General features: G+C 38.3%; 1 long non-coding RNA gene across 1 annotated transcript in view; it reads left to right on the top strand.

The window, feature by feature from the left end:
* Gm36300 overlaps positions 1–16,343 on the top strand; it is a 38,174-nt gene extending 21,831 nt beyond the window's left edge. The window contains exon 3 of the long non-coding RNA XR_377348.3: positions 15,182–16,343. This is a non-coding gene — a long non-coding RNA (predicted gene, 36300). The remainder of the gene's footprint in view (positions 1–15,181) is intronic.
* The last annotated feature ends 3,799 nt before the right edge of the window (positions 16,344–20,142 follow it).

Below are 20,142 nucleotides of genomic sequence, written 5' to 3'. Positions count from 1 at the left end.
TGGGCTAGTATCCACTTATCAGTGAGTACATATTGTGTGAGTTCCTTTGTGATTGTGTTACCTCACTCAGGATGATGCTCTCCAGGTCCATCCATTTGGCTAGGAATTTCATAAATTCATTCTTTTTAATAGCTGAGTAGTACTCCATTGTGTAGATGTACCACATTTTCTGTATCCATTCCTCTGTTGAGGGGCATCTGGGTTCTTTCCAGTTTCTGGCTATTATAAATAAGGCTGCTATGAACATAGTGGAGCATGTGTCCTTCTTACCAGTTGGGGCTTCTTCTGGATATATGCCCAGGAGAGGTATTGCTGGATCCTCCGGTAGTACTATGTCCAATTTTCTGAGGAACCGCCAGACTGATTTCCAGAGTGGTTGTACAAGCCTGCAATCCCACCAACAATGGAGGAGTGTTCCTCTTTCTCCACATCCTCGCCAGCATCTGCTATCACCTGAATTTTTGATCTTAGCCATTCTCACTGGTGTGAGGTGGAATCTCAGGGTTGTTTTGATTTGCATTTCCCTGATGATTAAGGATGTTGAACATTTTTTCAGGTGCTTCTCTGCCATTCGGTATTCCTCAGGTGAGAATTCTTTGTTCAGTTCTGAGCCCCATTTTTTAAGGGGGTTATTTGATTTTCTGAGGTCCACCTTCTTGAGTTCTTTATATATGTTGGATATTAGTCCCCTATCTGATTTAGGGTAGGTAAAGATCCTTTCCCAGTCTGTTGGTGGTCTTTTTGTCTTATAGACAGTGTCTTTTGCCTTGCAGAAACTTTGGAGTTTCATTAGGTCCCATTTGTCAATTCTCGATCTTACAGCACAAGCCATTGCTGTTCTGTTCAGGAATTTTTCCCCTGTGCCCATATCTTCAAGGCTTTTCCCCACTTTCTCCTCTATAAGTTTCAGTGTCTCTGGTTTTATGTGAAGTTCCTTGATCCACTTAGATTTGACCTTAGTACAAGGAGATAAGTATGGATCGATTCGCATTCTTCTACATGATAACAACCAGTTGTGCCAGCACCAATTGTTGAAAATGCTGTCTTTCTTCCACTGGATGGTTTTGGCTCCCTTGTCGAAGATCAAGTGACCATAGGTGTGTGGGTTCATTTCTGGGTCTTCAATTCTATTCCATTGGTCCACTTGTCTGTCTCTATACCAGTACCATGCAGTTTTTATCACAATTGCTCTGTAGTAAAGCTTTAGGTCAGGCATGGTGATTCCACCAGAGGTTCTTTTATCCTTGAGAAGAGTTTTTGCTATCCTCGGTTTTTTGTTATTCCAGATGAATTTGCAAATTGCTCCTTCTAATTCGTTGAAGAATTGAGTTGGAATTTTAATGGGGATTGCATTGAATCTGTAGATTGCTTTTGGCAAGATAGCCATTTTTACAATGTTGGTCCTGCCAATCCATGAGCATGGGAGATCTTTCCATCTTCTGAGATCTTCTTTAATTTCTTTCTTCAGGGACTTGAAGTTTTTATCATACAGATCTTTCACTTCCTTCGTTAGAGTCACGCCGAGATATTTTATATTATTTGTGGCTATTGAGAAGGGTGTTGTTTCCCTAATTTCTTTCTCAGCCTGTTTATTCTTTGTGTAGAGAAAGGCCATTGACTTGTTTGAGTTAATTTTATATCCAGCTACTTCACCGAAGCTGTTTATCAGGTTTAGGAGTTCTCTGTTGGAGTTTTTAGGGTCACTTATATATACTATCATATCATCTGCAAAATGTGATATTTTGACTTCCTCTTTTCCAATTTGTATCCCCTTGATCTCTTTTTGTTGTCGAATTGCTCTGGCTAATACTTCAAGTACTATGTTAAAAAGGTAGGGAGAAAGTGGGCAGCCTTGTCTAGTCCCTGATTTTAGTGGGATTGCTTCCAGCTTCTCTCCATTTACTTTGATGTTGGCTACTGGTTTGCTGTAGATTGCTTTTATCATGTTTAGGTATTGGCCTTGAATTCCTGATCTTTCCAGAACTTTTATCATGAATGGGTGTTGGATCTTGTCAAATGCTTTTTCTGCATCTAACGAGATGATCATGTGGTTTTTGTCTTTGAGTTTGTTTATATAATGGATTACATTGATGGATTTTCGTATATTAAACCATCCCTGCATCCCTGGAATAAAACCTACTTGGTCAGGATGGATGATTGCTTTAATGTGTTCTTGGATTCGGTTAGCGAGAATTTTATTAAGGATTTTTGCATCGATGTTCATAAGAGAAATTGGTCTGAAGTTCTCTATCTTTGTTGGATCTTTCTGTGGTTTAGGTATCAGAGTAATAGTGGCTTCATAAAATGAGTTGGGTAGAATACCTTCTACTTCTATCTTGTGAAAAAGTTTGTGCAGAACTGGAGTTAGATCTTCTTTGAAGGTCTGATAGAACTCTGCACTAAACCCGTCTGGTCCTGGGCTTTTTTTGGCTGGGAGACTATTAATAACTGCTTCTATTTCTTTAGGGGATATGGGACTGTTTAGAAGGTCAACTTGATCCTGATTCAACTTTGGTACCTGGTATCTGTCCAGAAATTTGTCCATTTCGTCCAGGTTTTCCAGTTTTGTTGAGTATAGCCTTTTGTAGAAGGATCTGATGGTGTTTTGGATTTCTTCAGGATCTGTTGTTATGTCTCCCTTTTCATTTCTGATTTTGTTAATTAGGATTTTGTCCCTGTGCCCTCTAGTGAGTCTAGCTAAGGGTTTATCTATCTTGTTGATTTTCTCAAAGAACCAACTCCTCGTTTGGTTAATTCTTTGAATAGTTCTTCTTGTTTCCACTTGGTTGATTTCACCCCTGAGTTTGATTATTTCCTGCCGTCTACTCCTCTTGGGTGAATTTGCTTCCTTTTTTTCTAGAGCTTTTAGATGTGTTGTCAAGCTGCTAGTATGTGCTCTCTCCCGTTTTTTCTTGAAGGCACTCATAGCTATGAGTTTCCCTCTTAGAAATGCTTTCATTGTGTCCCAAAGGTTTGGGTACGTTGTGGCTTCATTTTCATTAAACTCTAAAAAGTCTTTAATTTCTTTCTTTATTCCTTCCTTGACCAAGGTATCATTGAGAAGAGTGTTGTTCAGTTTCCATGTGAATGTTGGCTTTCTGTTATTTATTTTGTTATTGAAGATCAGCCTTAGTGCATGGTGATCTGATAGGATACATGGGACAATTTCAATATTTTTGAATCTGTTGAGGCCTGATTTGTGACCTATTATGTGGTCAATTTTGGAGAAGGTACCATGAGGTGCTGAGAAGAAGGTATATCCTTTTGTTTTAGGGTAAAATGTTCTGTAGATATCTGTCAGATCCATTTGTTTCATCACTTCTGTTAGTTTCAGTGTGTCCCTGTTTAGTTTCTGTTTCCATGATCTGTCCATTGGTGAAAGTGGTGTGTTGAAGTCTCCCACTATTATTGTGTGAGGCGCAATGTGTGCTTTGAGCTTTACTAAAGTTTCTTTAGTGAATGTGGCTGCTCTTGTATTTGGAGCATAGATATTCAGAATTGAGAGTTCCTCTTGGAGGATTTTACCTTTGATGAGAATGAAGTGTCCCTCCTTGTCTTTTTTGATGACTTTGGGTTGGAAGTCAATCTTATCAGATATTAGGATGGCTACTCCTGCTTGTTTCTTCATACCATTTGCTTGGAAAATTGTTTTCCAGCCTTTCATTCTGAGGTAGTGTCTATCTTTTTCTCTGAGATGAGTTTCCTGTAAGCAGCAAAATGTTGGGTCTTGTTTGTGTAGCCAGTTTGTTAGTCTATGTCTTTTTATTGGCGAGTTGAGACCATTGATGTTAAGAGATATTAAGGAAAAGTAATTGTTGCTTCCTGTTATTTTAGTTGTTAAAGGTGGCATTCTGTTCTTGTGGCTGTCTTCTTTTAGGTTTGTTGAGGGATTACCTTCTTGTTTTTTCTAGGGCGTTGTTCCCGTTCTTGTATTGGTTTTTTTCTGTTATTATCCTTTGAAGGGCTGGATTCGTGGAGAGATAATGCGTGAATTTGGTTTTGTCGTGGAATACTTTGGTTTCTCCCTCTATGATAATTGAGAGTTTGGCTGGGTATAGTAGCCTGGGCTGCAGTTTGTGTTCTCTTAGTGTCTGTATAACATCTGTCCAGGCTCTTCTGGCTTTCATAGTCTCTGGTGAAAAATCTGGTGTAATTCTGATAGGCTTGCCTTTATATGTTACTTGACCTTTTTCCCTTACTGCTTTTAGTATTCTATCTTTATTTAGTGCATTTGATGTTCTTTTTATTATGTGTCGGGAGGAATTTCTTTTCTGGTCCAGTCTATTTGGAGTTCTGTAGGCTTCTTGTATGTTCATATGCATCTCATTCTTTAGATTTGGGAAGTTTTCTTCAATAATTTTGTTGAAGATGTTTGCTGGACCTTTGAGTTGAAAATCTTCATTCTCATCCACTCCTATTATCCGTAGGTTTGGTCTTCTCATTGTGTCCTGGATTTCCTGGATATTTTGAGTTAGGATCTTTTTGCATTTTCCATTTTCTTTGATTGTTGTGCCGATGTTCTCTATGGAATCTTCTGCACCTGAGATTCTCTCTTCCATCTCTTGTATTCTGTTGCTGATGCTCAAATCTATGGTTCCAGATTTCTTTCCTAGGGTTTCTATCTCTAGTGTTGCCTCGCTTTGAGTTTTCTTTATTGTGTCTACTTCCCTTTTTAGGTCTAGTATGGTTTTGTTCATTTCCATCACCTGTTTGTATGTTTTTTCCTCTTTTTCTGTAAGGACTTCTACCTGTTTGATTGTGTTTTCCTGTTTTTCTTTAAGGACTTGTAACTCTTTAGCAGTGTTCTCCTGTATTTCTTTAAGTGATTTATTAAAGTCCTTCTTGATGTCCTCTACCATCATCATGAGATATGCTTTTAAATCTAGGTCTAGGTTCTCAGGTGTGTTGGGGTTCCCTGGACTGGGCGAAGTGGGTGTGCTGGGTTCTGGTGATGGTGAGTGGTCTTGGTTCCTGTTAGTAAGATTCCTCCGTTTACCTTTCGCCATCTGGTAATCTCTGGAGTTAGTAGTTATAGTTGACTCTGTTTAGAGATTGTTCTTCTGGTATTCTGTTACCGTCTATCAGCAGACCTGGGAGACAGATTCTCTCCTCTGAGTTTCAGTGCTCAGAGCACTCTCTGCTGGCAAGCTCTCTTACAGGGAAGGTGCGCAGATATCTTGTATTTGGACCTCCTCCTGGCCGAAGAAGAAGGCCCAAAACAGGACCTTTCTCAGACACTGTGTTGCTTTGGCAGTTCCCAGGTGGTACAGACTCTCACCTAAGCAGACTAAATTCCTAAGTTCCTTGGAGTCCCGGGACCAAGATGGCGACCGCTGCTGCTGTGGCTTAGGTCGCCTCCCCAGCCGGGCGGGCACCTGTCCTCTGGTCCGGAAGGTGGCCGGCTGTCCCCGGCCCACACAGGGTGCTGCCTCAGAGCCTCTGTGCTTCTGCCTGTTCCAGAGGCTGTCAGGTTCTCTGGCGCACCCTCTCACCTGTTCAGACTAATTTCCTAAGTTCGGCGGGTCCCGGACCAAGATGGCGACCGCTGCTGCTGTGGCTTAGGCCGCCTCCCCAGCCGGGCGGGCACCTGTCCTCCGGTCCAGACGGTGGCCGGCTGTCCCCGGCCCACAAAGGGTGCTGCTCAGCGCCTCTGTGCTTCCGCCTGTTCCAGAAGCTGTCAGGTTCTCTGGCGCACCCTCTCACCTGTTCAGACTAATTTCCTAAGTTCGGCAGGTCCCGGACCAAGATCGCATCGATATTTATAAGGGAAATTGGTCTGAAGTTCTCTATCTTTGTTGGGTCTTTTTGTGGTTTAGGTATCAGAGTAATTGTGGCTTCATAGATTGAGTTGGGTAGATTACCTTCCGTTTCTATTTTGTGGAATAGTTTGTGAAGAACTGGAATTAGGTCTTCTTTGAAGGTCTGATAGAACTCTGCAGTAAACCTGTCTGGTCCTGGGCTTTTTTTGGCTGGGAGACTATTAATGACTGCTTCTATTTCTTTAGGGGATATAGGACTGTTGAGATCATTAACCTGATCTTGATTTAGCTTTGGTACCTGGTATCTGTCTAGAAACTTGTCCATTTCATCCAGGTTTTCCAGTTTTGTTGAGTATAGCCTTTTGTAGAAGGATCTGATGGTGTTTTGGATTTCTTCAGGATCTGTTGTTATGTCTCCCTTTTCATTTCTGATTTTGTTAATTAGGATGCTTTCCCTGTGCCCTCTAGTGAGTCTGGCTAAGGGTTTATCTATCTTGTTGATTTTCTCAAAGAACCAGCTCCTTGATTGGTTGATTCTTTGAACAGTTCTTCTTGTTTCCACTTGGTTGATTTCACCCCTGAGTTTGATTATTTCCTGCCTTCTACTCCTCTTGCGTGAATTTGCTTCCTTTTCTTCTAGACCTTTTAGGTGTGTTGTCAAGCTGCTAATGTGTGCTCTCTGTAGTTTCTTTTTGGAGGCACTCAGAGCTATGAGTTTTCCTCTTAGGAATGCTTTCATTGTGTCCCATAAGTTTGTTATGGCTTCATTTTCATTAAACTCCAAAAAGTCCTTAATTTCTTTCTTTATTCCTTCCTTGACCAAGGTATCATTGAGAAGAGTGTTGTTCAGTTTCCACGTGAATGTTGGCTTTCTATTATTTATTTTGTTATTGAAGATCAGCCTTAGTCCATGGTGATCTGATAGGATGCATGGGAAAATTTCAAAATTTTTGTATATGTTGAGGCTTGTTTTGTGACCAATTATGTGGTCAATTTTAGAGAAGGTACCATGAGGTGTTGAGAAGAAGGTATATCCTTTTGTTTTAGGATAAAATGTTCTGTAGATATCTGTTAAGTCCATTTGTTTCATCACTTCTGTTAGTTTCACTGTGTTCTGTAGATATCTGTTAGATCCATTTGTGTCATAAATTCTGTTAGTTTCACTGTGTCCCTGCTTAGTTTCTGTTTCCATGATCTGTCCGTTGGTGAAAGTGGTGTGTTGAAGTCTCCCACTATTATTGTGTGAGGTGCAATGTGTGCTTTGAGCTTTACTAAAGTTTCTTTAATGAATGTGGCTGCCCTTGTATTTGGAGCATAGATATTCAGAATTGAGAGTTCCTCTTGGACGATTTTACCTTTGATCAGAATGAAGTGCCCCTCCTTGTCTTTTTTGATGCCTTTGGGTTGGAAGTCAATCTTATCAGATATTAGGATGGCTACTCCAGCTTGTTTCTTCATACCATTTGCTTGGAAAATTGTTTTCCAGCCTTTCATTCTGAGGTAGTGTCTATCTTTTTCTCTAAGATGAGTTTCATGTAAGCAGCAAAATGTTGGGTCTTGTTTGTGTAGCCAGTTTGTTAGTCTATGTCTTTTTATTAGGGAGTTGAGACCATTGATGTTAAGAGATATTAAGGAAAAGTAATTGTTGCTTCCTGTTATTTTTGTTGTTAAAGTTGGCATTCTGTTCTTGTGGCTGTCTTCTTTTAGTTTTGTTGAGGGATTATCTTCTTGTTTTTTCTAGGGCGTGGTTCCCGTCCTTGTATTGGTTTTTTTCTGTTATTATCCTTTGATTGGCTGGATTCGTGGAGAGATAATGGGTGAATTTAGTTTTGTCATGGAATACTTTGGTTTCTCCATCTATGGTAATTGAGAGTTGGCTGGGTATAGTAGCCTGGGCTGGAATTTGTGTTCTCTTAGTGTGTGTATAACATCTGTTCAGGCTCTTCTGGCTTTCATAGTCTCTGATGAAAAATCTGGTGTAATTCTGATAGGCTTGCCTTTATATGTTACTTGACCTTTTTCCCTTACTGCTTTTAGTATTCTATCTTTATTTAGTGCATTTGTTGTTCTGATTATTATGTGTCGGGAGGAATTTCTTTTCTGGTCCAGTCTATTTGGAGTTCTGTAGGCTTCTTGTATGTTCATGGGCATCTCTTTCTTTAGATTTGGGAAGTTTTCTTCAATAATTTCGTTGAAGATGTTTGCTGGTCCTTTGAGTTGAAAATCTTCATTCTCATCTACTCCTATTATCTGTAGGTTTGGTCTTCTCATTGTGTCCTGGATTTCCTGGATGTTTTGAGTTAGGATCTTTTTGCATTTTCCATTTTCTTTGATTGTTGTGCCGATGTTCTCTATGGAATCTTCTGCACCTGAGATTCTCTCTTCCGTCTCTTGTATTCTGTTGCTGATGCTCAAATCTATGGTTCCAGATTTCTTTCCTAGGGTTTCTATCTCCAGTGTTGCCTCACTTTGAGTTTTCTTTATTGTGTCTACTTCCCTTTTTAGGTCTAGTATGGTTTTGTTCATTTCCATCACCTGTTTGTATGTTTTTTCCTCTTTTTCTGTAAGGACTTCTACTTTTTTGATTGTGTTTTCCTGTTTTTCTTTAAGGACTTGTAACTCTTTAGCAGTGTTCTCCTGTATTTCTTTAAGTGAGTTATTAAATTCCTTCTTTATGTCCTCTACCATCATCATGAGATATGCTTTTAAATCCAGGTCTACCTTTTCAGGTGTGTTAGGATGCCCTGGACTGGGCAAAGTGGGCGTTCTGGGTTCTGATGATGGTGAGTGGTCCTGGTTTCTGTTAGTAGGATTCTTACATTTACCTTTCGCCATCTGGCAATCTCTGGAATTAGTTGTTATAGTTGTCTTTGTTTAGAGATTGTTCCTCTGTTGATTTTGTTACCCTCTATCAGCAGATGTGGGAGACTAGCTCTCTCCTCTGAGTTTCAGTGGTCAGAGCAGTCTCTGCAGGCAAGCTCTCCTCTTTCAGGGAAGGTGCACAGTTATCTAGTGTTTGGACCTCCTCCTGGATGAAGATGAAGGCCCAAAACAGGATCTTTCCCAGAAGGTGTGTTGCTTTGGCCAGGAAGGTGGCCGGTTGTCTGTAGCCGAAGATTGGTGCTGCCTCAGAAGCTCTGTGGCTCTCGCCTGCCCCAGAAACGGCTGGCCTCTGTATTCCACACCCTCACCCCTGCAGCCTGCCCTCCGAGGAGTCCGGGAGCCAAGGAGGCTCCCGCCGGGGCCTGAGGCCGAAACCTCTCGGGCCGGGTGGACCCCTGTGCTCTCACCAGGAAGGTGGCTGGTTGTCTGGAGCCGAAGATGGCGCCGCCTCAGAAGCTCTGTGGCTCTCGCCTTACCCAGAAATGGCTGGCCTCGGTATTCCACATCGTCACCCGTGCAGCCTGCCCTTCGCGGAGTCCCGGAGCCCTGAAATTGGTTTTATATAGAAGTTAATCTTATATAAAGGCAAAGTCGGAAAGTTAACCCTGGTGGCACCAGTACTGTAGAGCTAACAGGCTGAACAACACAGATAACACCCCGGCCCAGACACAGAATTGGCAAACCCCAACATCATATGCTATCTAAACTGTTGGTTCCATAAAGGGATGGTCCTGCAGAACCGAAGCTGCAGACATGACACAGGGCAACAGCAGGATAATAAGAAGAATCCTGGTGAGGATCCAGTATCAATAAGGTAGCAGAAGACTGATGCCTCGAACCATATCAATGATTCATAGCAATGAACACTTGCAGGTAAGAATATTTGGGCAAAAGGGAGTACTAAGTGACATACCACAGCTTCCACAGCAAGATGCTTTTTATTTTCTATTTTATTTATGTTGTTGTTATTGTTTTTATTTTATTTTATTTTATTTTATTTTATGGGGTAGGCTGTAAGGACAGATGGTAGGGATGATTGGAAATGAAGTGCATGATGTGAAATTCACAATCAATACAAAGTAAAAGGAGGTTAAAGAAAGAAATGCAGCTTCTTATCATATAAATAGAGAATGATTATTAAGAAATAGTTTCAGATTTGCAGTTTTTGAGCTTTTCTTAAAGTGGCATGAAATTTAAGAGTAGTCAATATATAAGCCACTTTCTTAACATCTTGGAGACTTAATTGAAGTGATAAAACATTTCAGTATTTGTATTTAATTTATACAAATGCTTTGTCTATATGTATGTGTGTGTAGTATGTGCAGGCCTTGTACCTATAATGGTCAGAAGAAGGCACTTGATATCCTGGAACTGGAGTTACAGAATGTGTGAGCCAACTGATGGCTGATGATCAAAGTCTTATCCTACACAAGACCAACTTATCAGCCCAGCAATCTCTCTAGCCTCTTGTGTGATGAAGGTTTTTTGCTAAGATGTTTCTGTGTATACACTTTTCATTGCATGCACTTGGACATAATCCTTTGGGATCCTTCTCTCACAGGATACAAGCAAGGTAGCTGTGCTCTACCTCTGGCTGAAAGGTCCACTAGTGCCAGAAATAATCCAGAGTTTCCTATAAAAAGACTGACTTTCAGAATTTAGGATATGAATTTTATAAATCTTAGTGATTTCAGTTTTGTTTTTTTTTTTTTTTAACTTCCAAACCATGCAAGTCCTACTGCAAGATAAACATTTTCAATTGCATGCATGTGGATTGCTTGGTAGACTCAAATATGTCTTTTTGTTTATATACAGTGCTTATGACGTAATGGAAGAGTTTTATTGTCTGGCACTTGTTGGGTATGATTAATAGTTTTCAAGCTCTTTTGTTACTGGGTATGTTTATATCCTAGTGATAAAACAAATACATGTGCCTAGTTTAGAAATGAGCCACTGGTCACATACTTTAAAATTGAACTACTCCTAGAAATATCTTATAAAAATATCCATTATTCTTCATAGATTGAGCTTGACTATTTCCTTCCTTACAGAGTGGGAATTAATCATCCAACCTATCTATTCATCCAGCTGAGGGCTCTGTATGTCACACAGTACTAATGTGGTATTCACGTTTGCCTTTCTAAACCATACCGTATTAGAGAGATCTTGTGTTTCAGTGTATATTGGGACTTCTTCCAAAATGAATGAAAATAAATGACCAGTAATAGCATTCTGAAATAGAATTTGCAGCAAGGCAAATAGTCTGGCTTCGGTGACTGCAAACCACACTTTGCAGACTTCATTTTGGTCATTATTAACATGGAGTCTAGTTAACAACGTTTTATATAAGAGTTCTAGACAGGAAGAGAATGTGAGAGAAGACTGTTGTTTCTAGTCCTAGGGCTGGCTAGTCCTTGGTCTACAACGGTAATTTTAAAGGCATACACTACCCTGACATTTTATTTTCCCACCTCACTCTTAACCTTTCCTGTGTATTACAGGTCCCAGAGTAGTGAGTTTGACTCGCCAGTTGCCAACAGGAGGAAGTGATGTATTTCTGTGGTGGACCACCTAGGCTGGTACAAAGCTTAGGGTTTATAGCAACAACCCGAGTACAAGTGAGCTTGAGCCTGCTCAGGTGAAACACTGGCACATTATGGAAGACAAAAAAGCATTTCATCATGTTCTGGCTTAGACAGAATTGCTGAGGACTCTCTAACACACAGAACCATAATTATAGTGTATCACTAGGAAAGGGACAACTCAAGTCCAGATGACTGCATTTGGGAACTTGCTACTCTGCAACATTTTCTCTCACTCAGATGCCCAATTGAGAGGCATCTGTGATGAAGGAGTTGTACAAAAGTGTGAGAAACCCGAGAAAAAAGAAAGATTTCTATAGCTACTGAACCTTGTCAATCATTTCTTTTGTTATGTAATTTTAAACTAGATTAGGCATCCTTCTTTAATAAACACCAGGCAGGGCTTGGTGAGGGATGCACAATGATGAGACAAAAGTACAGACAGAAATAAAGAAATAGGTGACCTCACTTCATCTATTGATTCTTTCCACATTATTTTGTAAGAAGTGGGATATTTATTTACTTCTTCACTAGACTTCTAGATCAGTTAGACAATATGCTACAGCTTTGGTGGCTTACATTACTTTTCTCATCTTATCCCATGCTGTAGACCAAGATTCAGAGGCTGCCTAGGTGGGCGAAACTCGAAAATTTTCTACTTGTCACACAAATGATCCTTGTTATTCTGTTTTCATATGACTCTCTCTTTATAGGTGTACATATCTGGACTATTGTTCTTGTGGTGGTTTGCATATACTTGGCCCACGGAAAGTGGCACTGTCACAAAGTGTTCACCTTGTTGTGATACTGCCAAAAGACTTTGAGATCCTATGCTCAGGCTCCATCCTATGCAGAAGAGAACTTCCCTTCTCTTGGCTGCCTTTGGAAGAGAGTCTTCTTTTGGCTGGCTTCTGATCACAATGTAGAACTCTTGGCTCCTCCAGCACCATATCTGCCTGCAGGCTGCCATGCTTTCTGCCATGATGATAATGGACTGAACCTCTGAACCTGCAAGCCAACCTCAATTAAATGTTTTCTTTCATAAAAGTTGCCATGTCATGGTGTCTCTTCACAGCAATGGAGACCCTAAGACAATCCTTAACTATGTATAAGACCTATTATACTGGAACATTATTTAATCTTAATTGTTTCCTCAGAGCTCTTGTCTCAAACTGTAGAAATATTAACTAGGGCTTTAACACATGAATGTTGGGACTATACAATTCAGTCAGTCATGTGTACATTATTATGTTAGCTATACAAAAATGAGAATCTAATCTACTCTTTAAACATGGTGGTTGACACAGACTAAATGTTTAATAAATGATAACTAGTTACCAAAGAAATTAATATAATTATAAAGTTTAGTACAATATAGGGAATTAAAGGAACATATTTTGATATAGCAGGTTAAAGCCCTGTTTTACCTATTACACAAATCTAGTTTCTATATCTGTAAGTCAATGCAATAATAATGCCACCTTTTTGAAATGTTAAAAGATTAAATGAGTGTCTGATAAATGATTAACTCCCTGTAAATGTTACTTCTGATCACTATTTAACTGTACTCTCTTTGTTTAGCCTACTTTCATTTGCCTAACAGCCAAAGCCCTACCTTTCTGGTGTGATAAGCAGGGCCAGAGCATGCTGGGAAAGTATTCTCTTGGGCTTGTTTCTGTGTGCTTGGTGGTGGTATTTTGGCCCTCATGATAGTAATATTTTTAGTGTTTTCAGGAAAAGTTAGGCTAAATTAATTTTAGAACTGACCCACTTACATATTGCTTTCTTTACTTTAGAATACGGCAGCTGAACAGCTAACTTAGACAATTTACAAACTTTATTATGGCTTATATGGGGCAAACTACTCTAGAAATAGGACCAAGTGGCCCAAGAGCAAGCAGTTGCTTGATAGATTCAAAACCAGTTCTTAACCCTTGTTCTTCTTCCTGAGGTTCAGAAGTTTGGAGAGTAAGAAAGAATGTTCTATTCTATTTGGTGTGTGTACAGCTCTCTCTCTCTCTCTCTCTCTCTCTCTCTCTCTCTCTCTCTCTCTCTCTCTCTGTGTGTGTGTGTGTGTGTGTGTGTGTGTAAGAGAGGGAGTATACCAAATAGTCAAATAAATAAACAGAATTACATCAACTTTCAGTTAAACTGAACTATTTCACTTGCTAAAGTAAGATAGTAAACTTGGATTAGTTTACAAGCTCAAGCAAGAATTCATTATCAGGGCTGGAGAGATGACTCAGTGATTAAGAGCACTGGCTGCTTTCATGAGGAATTGAAGTCTTATTGAAGAAACTGCTATGGTATTTTTTTTTTTTAGACATCTGTAATTCCAGATAGTAGTAGTGCTAGGAATATGATGGTCTCTTCTGGCATCCACAGGCACCAGGCATTCATATGGAACACTTAAATACTTTCACGCAGACACTCATACACATAAAGTAAAAAAAAATAATTCTTTATAAAAATAAATAAATAAATTAACCTAAACAACAAAACTACTTTGAACTAAAATAATTTTTTTCTCAAGTTTAATGAGCTTTATTTTGGACCTTCAAATATCTTTATAATCACTCAATACATTATAGTTTCTTGGCTTCTCACATTCTCATTTTCATTCTCATTATTAGACTCAAAACTCATCTTTATCTCAGTATCTCTTGCAATTTCACATATGGAGCCACATAGCAGATGCTAGAAAAACACTAATTAAATCTGCTGCATTACCATCTATGATGACTTAATCATCTCCATCTTCCTTTTATGTAACATGCTCAGTGCATCTTTTTCTATGGAGGTGGACTCCAGATTAAATTTTCTCAAATGGTCTCTAAGGAGATCTGTTGCAGTTGGCATAAGAATGAAACCTCATTGATACTCTGACTTTTACCTCTCCAGATAGAACAGGCAGAAAACCAAACAAATTAAAACTAAAAATGTTACCAAGCGTAACTTAAATATGTGCTCATATATGAAGATTTGGAGCCAGGAGTATCAGATGAGAGAGAACCTGTGATGTGTGTCTTCCTTGGTCAGGTTTACCTCATTCAATGTGTTCTTTGTTTGTTCTACTTACTCACTTACCCACAAAGTTAATGATGTTACTTGCATTTACATGACAACAGCCAAGCATAGTGTGAATGAAGTATACATTTACTATGCGTTTGTCAGTTAAAGAACCTTTAGCTTGTTTCCATTTCCTAGCTATTATGAATAGGGAAACATGGAACATGGTTGAGTAAGTTTCTACCCAGGAGGATGCTAAGTTCATTGGGAGTACACCAAGGAGTGCTTACAGCCAAGAAATAGAGTAGATTTAGTTTTAAACTTTTAAGGAATTCTCCATACTGACTTCCATGGTTGCTGTACTGGTTTGAAATCCTACCTATTATTATTACTTAAACAATTCAGCATAACTGTTATTTATGCAAGTTTACATAATTTTTCTTATGTTAAGTAATTTATGATGTAGTTATATGTAGTTGACCATATCCAGAAGAATCATGAAATCAGAACTCCAAGTTATTAAAAGATACCCTATTTTAGTGTACAAAAACCAGGTAGTTCCTGTCAGTATTTGATAAAGCCAAATAAGTGAAATATCATACTATAAATATTATAAAGCATTATGAGTTCATAAGTTTGTCACTTTTAAAATTATTAAATAGAGTGTTCTACCCTTATTTTGATGAATTTATTCAATGTAATATCAAATAATCTTAAGATGTTAGTCACCATACCCACTGCAGAATTCAGTTTGACTGCTACGTTAGATTGTGGAATTCTCTTCATTCTCGTTCCCAAGTTTCCACTGCATTTGTGATGATTATAATAACCTTCAGAGCTGCTTTAGACTTTTAACTCATCATAAATAAATGTACTATTTTTGAAGGTTGGACATTTTTGATGTTTATTTTTATGTGCATAAAATTGTTATCTCTTTCTATATTTCAGGGAAACTTTTGAGGCAGAGGGCTGCTTGACCATGAACATATTTATGCCCCTCATGAAAACACCAGAGGCACATCCTTCTTACAGTAGACTTGGTGGATGAGTTGAATCAGTAGCATAGTCTACAGTGACACTATCACAGTATCAGAATGGGCTGAGTGCTGCGTTATCACTTTAGTGTTTGGGAGATGTCCACAGAGACAATGAGCTACTTTCTTCAACAAGTGGTCTCCAGACATGTTACCCTACTAGTGGCTGATGGAAATTAAAGGTAATAGGATATTTCATAGTAATCAAACCAACAAATAATGTGACTGTACATTTAAGAATTATTTTTGGCAAATAATATTTTCATGTCAAAAAGTTATAAGGATAATGGTTTTTATAAAATTCATAAGTATAGCAAATAACAATGGTAATTTAAGAATGACCTATTTTTACTTTAACATCCTTTATAGGAAATAGCATTGTTTCAGTTGACCATATTTTGAATGAGAAATAATGTTTTCATCTGTTAATATAAAACACACAGGCCCAAAGTGGGATCCAGCTCAAGGGGAGGTCCCAAGGCCTAATTTCTGGACATATCTTAAACTTGCTTATTTTTTTCTAAATTGAAGAGACATTATGTGTGACAATACTCTGGTTGGATTTGGTTTTAAAATTAGCTTGTGTTCCTTTCTATCCAACTAAAGGTAAGTTACAAAAGAAGACACTCAGATTTCTAACATTTTACTGAATATGACTATGGTCAAAACATTTGAGTCACAGCCAGGAGATGGTGGCGCATGCCTTTAATCCCAGTACTTGGGAGGCAGAGGCAGGCGGATTTCTGGGTTGGAGGCCAGTCTGGTCTACAAAGTGAGTTCCAGGACAGCCAGGGCTATACAGGAAAACATTGTCTCAAAAAAAACCAAACACTTGAGTCACATTTGTACTTAGTAACAGTGTTGTCGTGATGTCTGAGTATGGAGCACATTTTCACAATTGCTGCTCTAGGGAATGCTTTAAGTATGCCTACACAGTTATGGGAATTTATTGGCTATTTGTAATGAATACTATGTAAAAATACTTACCTCATACATACTTTTTTCCTTTAAACTGAAATATTTAGCACTAATGATGATTAAAATATTTAGAGATAAGTTCATTTCAACAGAAAATAAGGATCTATGTTTGAAAAACAAAACTATCAAAAATTAAAATGGCCCCTCACCTACAAATATGTTTGCAGTTTCAAGCTGTTTTCACTGGAATTTAGAGGTCTGGTCGGGTGGGGGTGGTGACATCCTCTTGTACGCAGGGTGTGTGTGGAGAAAGTATGGGTTGTGGAATAGTTGGAGGGTTGATTGGGAGGGTAATAAAATCTGGAATATAAGAAAAAGAAAATTAATACTATTACTAGTAAAAATAGATAAAATTAGAAGACCACAGTTCACTTCTCTATGAAAGAATCAGTATCTCCTTCACCCCTTATTACCCCCAGAGAAGCAGCATCCCATAAGGTCTCAATTTCATGTTTTTATACCTCTTTCAAACATAAAACTGGGCTGAAAAGATGGCTTAGCAGATAAAGGCTTTTGCTATCACGCCTGATTATTGAGTCTCACCTGGATTCCACATGGTGAAAACAGAAAGCTAACTCCCACAAACTGTCCTTTGACTTACATATAATCGTCCTGCCACCCACACACTGATGACCCATACACATACATAATAAAAAATTAAAGATAGAAAATGTAAAATACAACTGTTCCATTATTTTAAATTTTGCTTATTAGAATTGTGTGCATGATGAATATGCACGAGAGAGCCATGCTCATATACTATACCAAGCTGGCTCTACAAGTGTTTTCCATCTGAGCCATTTCCCTGGCCCTTATACTAGCTCTGCATTTCTATTTGCTTGTTTTGCATAATTCTTCAAATGTTTCTTCAGGCAAGTGAACTGAATACTTACAGGGCTGAATCATAACCCAAGCCTCTTGATCCCCAGTATCTACTTTGCTCTAAATTTAGGCCTGCCTTGCTTTTAATCCTTCTGTTCCAGTCTTGTCTTTGTTCATAGGAGGAATTTAGAACTCTACACAAAGAGCTTACAGCTGGCCCATACGTGAAGCATGCCTGCCACATGCTGGGCAGATAGAATCCACTGTAATTATTCTGAGTTTGTAAGGGCTGAAACTCAGATGCAGAAAAGTTAAGTCATTTGTGAGAAGCCACATATAAGCAAGCATTTTCTGAGATGGAGATAGAAACCTTTAATCAAGAAGAGGTTAAAATGTCAGGATTCCAAATCTGAAATAGATGGTCTGAAATGGAAGATTCTCAGGAGAGAATAATTAAAGGAGTTGACGCCTCATTGTCTTTAACGATATTCCTCACTGTTCCATCAAACCATTGAATAGATAAGAGGTGAGCAATAAGTTTCAAGCTGATCTTTTATGTGGCAAGATAATTTAGACACAAAGCTCACAGGGGTGATGTGTAAAGAAAATTCACCTGTCTGGCAGCCATGTTTCAGATTTTAGCATCAGGTGAACAAAAGATCCCACATGATGACTATAATCCAGTTTCCTTTTACAGACTTTGCTGTTTGAAACCACAGACCTTGTGTGTCATAGAATGTCTGGGTGTGACTCTTTGGAAAAAACTGATATGCTGCTTCTGAATTTTAGAGTAGATAAACAAAGTGCATTCATATTCACCTATGCTCAGAATGCTTAACCTGTAATGTTATAACATAGGTAACACATGTTTAAAGGGCAGAGGTAAATGGGACAAACAGCGTCAGGCAAAATTGTAGACAATTACTGTCACATATGGGAAGCTCTGGATGGGAAAACTTACAGTTCCTCTTCTTCATTGATTCAGTTCTATCAACCTCCTGGGGGGAAAAAGGTATGCTGTTGCTAAATTTAAATTTCTTACTTTACCACTCAATAGATGCAGTATCTATTTACCACATCTTCTCTCATGGTTCTAATTTCAAAGTGGCAGTTTTAAAAAATTGGTTCTCTGATATCTTCATTCTTCATACTTCATATAAAATTATGTAAAGTTTGTCCACTTGTGTGTGGATTATAACTTTGCCTTCTTCTTTAAATTTTTTGAAATGTTAATGCAGAACAATGCACCTATATCCAATAGGGATCATATTGTGAGGTATGAACCTCACTTATTAGAAGCCTTGGAGGGCTGTTAATAAAGTCTTACTATTGCTCTTGGCTAAGCTCTAGAACTCAGCAGTAAGAGCCCTCTGCTGAACACAACACATGTTCAAGTCAAGAACATGAAGGAATCAAGCCGGTATTGTCATAGAAGCTTTATTAGCTTACATAGTCTTGGAGAAATTTTGCAAGCTGTTAGATTAAAAAAAGAATTAATCAGCCATCTTAGCCACCAACGGAGCATATAAACTATAGTAACCATCAGCCTGGAAAGATATGCTTACTAATGGAATCGTGGCAAGCATGCCCAGGGACCAACCAACCAAATTCTGATTGAATTTAAGGCCCACCACACTCAATGAAATACATACCTGATCTATGGTTAGGTAGATCATGGGCCCTGTCAGAGAAAGTACTACTATTTTTCTGCTAAACTGGCATATAGTTAAACCAATTCTTAGTTATTTATCATGATACCCATAAGGCATCAACACCAATCACAGAAGCTTCTGTTTATAGGAGATGATGACTAATACTGAGACTTAACTGGCCAAGGTATCCCCCCCCCCCAAAAAAAAGAGACTACAGAATATCCAGCTCTAAATGGAATAAAACAGATTTTCCTACACATATAGCCTCCAAAGTTTCAGGAATAATTGTATTATTATAGGAGGACACAGACAAAATGTAGGAGTCAGAGGTGGTAGATTACTTCATAAAATATATATGGACACAGCAGGGTAGGTGAACATATGAACTCAAAGTGATTGTGACATCATACACAGGACCTATGCAAGACTAAACCAGACCTAACTTCAATACAAGAAAAGGATTTGGGCATAAAGTTTCATCACTATCCAAGGAGTTTTCATAAATGTTTAGCTGCTGGGAGTGGGAAGGCCCATTTGCTCTAAAAGTGAAACCTCTGATAATTTAGCCAAGCTCCAGTGGAAAATTACATGTCCAAGAACACTCTGGAAATTATCATTGATGAGAAAAGAAGAAAAAAAATACACAATTGGATTAGAAGGAAAGTGGGGTGAGTCTGGGAAGAGTTTATGGAGGGAAGGTGGTATTATTAAAACAGATTATTATAAATTCATTTATAATTATATATAATTATATATATAAACTTTTAAATCTTATTTTTGTTTTCTTTTAAATTTAATCTTATTTTTAAAGTATTTACAAAATAATAAATTTTAAAATTTATTTTATTCTTTGAGTATTTCATATGTGTATAAATAACTTGTTCATATCCAGTCTAAATCTCCCCTACATCCCAGACTTAGTACTTTCTCCTTCCTATCGTCACCATTTCTTCCTCCTTTTCTTTTTTATAATCTATTGAGTTCAATTGATGTTACCTATAGTGCATGAATATGGAACTACTGGAAAATCACTGGATGTTTTCTTTGACCAGAAATGTTATAATATCTTTGCAGATGATAAATCAAAAATTTATTTAAATAATATATATTAATTAATAGATAGTTCTAAAATTGGGTACCCTAATGGATGGACCATACTTTTCTCAGGGAAAAAAAAAAGACCATGAGATACCTTCCTATGGTCACTTGTTTAGGGAGGTTTCAGAGTCCCCCAAAATAATGGCAAACTATTTCTATTGCTCTTGGTTGCTTTCCATAGCTAGATGGTAATATCTTTTGCTGAAGACACAACATAAATTTCAGAACATAGAGAAATGAAGCTGTATCTGACATGGAAACCTCCTTTTGGTTTGGTTAGCTTTCACATTGATAGAAGTTGTATGGAGGTCTCTGAAAGAGAAAA

Source organism: Mus musculus, chromosome 6 (assembly GCF_000001635.26).
Source record: "Mus musculus strain C57BL/6J chromosome 6, GRCm38.p6 C57BL/6J".
In the NCBI taxonomy this organism is placed as follows: Eukaryota; Metazoa; Chordata; class Mammalia; order Rodentia; family Muridae; genus Mus; species Mus musculus.
Note: the sequence above shows the minus strand (reverse complement) of the source record. Positions and strands in the feature narration are given on the sequence as shown.